We start from the raw sequence: 1,556 nt of genomic DNA, 5'->3' as shown, positions 1-1,556 counted from the left end.
TCTTCCTTGTCTTCCTCCTCCTCCTCTTCTTCTTCCTCTTCCTCCTCCTCCTCCTCTTCTTCTTCCTCCTCCTCCTCTTCCTCCCCCTCCTTCCTCCTCCTCCTTCCTCTTCCTCCTCCTCTTCCTCTTCCTTCTCTCCTTCTTTCTCTCCTTCTCTTCTTGTTTCTTCATTCACATGACTACTTACCAAACACAACCAAAAACAACCAACCATCTGCAGCTGGCAAAATCACACCCCTGCTAGAGCACGAAGCAAATCATGGACAGCTGATTCTGACATTCCAAAGCAGCCCTATACACCACACCAGGGATCAAAATAAAAACACATCCCCATAGTGTTTCTGTGTTTTTAAAAGAAACTAAAATTCCAGAATTCTCACTACACACCCACATTTCTACCTCTTGAGATTTTGCTTAGTGATCTATAACCCTTCAAGACAAAACCAACCAAACAAAAAACCTCATGATTCCCAGGGCATCAGACAAGTATGCCAGGAACCAGGGATATTTCTACCAACCTCTGATAACCCCAAATACAATGCAAAAGGGCATATTAGAAAACATAACTTCAACTAACAAACATTGATTGGAGTGTGTTGCTCGAGGTTGGCATGAGAGGAGGGAGGGAGGGAAACTGGATTTGATTATGCCTGTATTGAAATGCCATGTGGAATTCCTTAATTTACATAATTTACTCACATTAATCAGAATAAAATATTAAAAAATAAAGAGCTAGCTGATATGTAAACATTGAGAACACATTCAGTGAAAAGATTCAAACATAAAAAGACCACCTACTATGCAGTTATATTTGTATGAAATGTCCATAGAGGTAGAAAGCAGCTGAGAACCTAATGGTCTAAAATAGAAAATGAACACCCACTGCTAGAAATTTATGCAGTTTCTTTTAGGAATAATAACACTGTTTCAGAAATATGATGATAGTGATGTTTGGGCAAATAGCTAATATATTAAATTTAAGATTAATTTTATCTCAATAAACTAATCTTAGAAATAAGATTATTCCTAATAAAAATACATTTTTAGCTCCAACAATCACTCAAATTTTAACTTTGAAATTGCATTTGTGTTTAGTTTTGTAAGACTCCTGTGAAAGGCTTGGGGTATAAGTCTCATGTCCCCGAAGTTTGATATATGTTACAAATTATATTACCTGCTACATAGTGTGCACTTTGAACTTGTAAATAGAAAACTATCTTGAGAGTTTCTTGTTGTTGTTTGTTTGTTTGGATTGGTTTATTGCCTAATTCATTTTTGTTGTTTGCTTTTTGGCTAGAGTGGAACTCCCTATTAGACCAACCTAGAACTGGCTGCCTCTGCCTCCGGAGAGCAGGGATTAAAAGTGTCAGCCATCATTACCTGGACCTAACTCTTGAAATAAAAATGCCTACATGCTGTAGTTGAAGACAGAGGAGGAATGATCATCAGATTTTAATTCAGTTGAATCCCAGCAGTAGATTCAAAGAAAGCATGGGAAGAGAAACCAAAGGAGCCTGGCATGTGAGGCGGTTAGGTTATCTCCTGAACTTCGAACT

Source organism: Mus caroli, unplaced genomic scaffold, assembly GCF_978045245.1.
Source record: "Mus caroli unplaced genomic scaffold, Mus_caroli_1 scaffold_3, whole genome shotgun sequence".
Classification (NCBI taxonomy): Eukaryota; Metazoa; Chordata; class Mammalia; order Rodentia; family Muridae; genus Mus; species Mus caroli.
Note: the sequence above shows the minus strand (reverse complement) of the source record.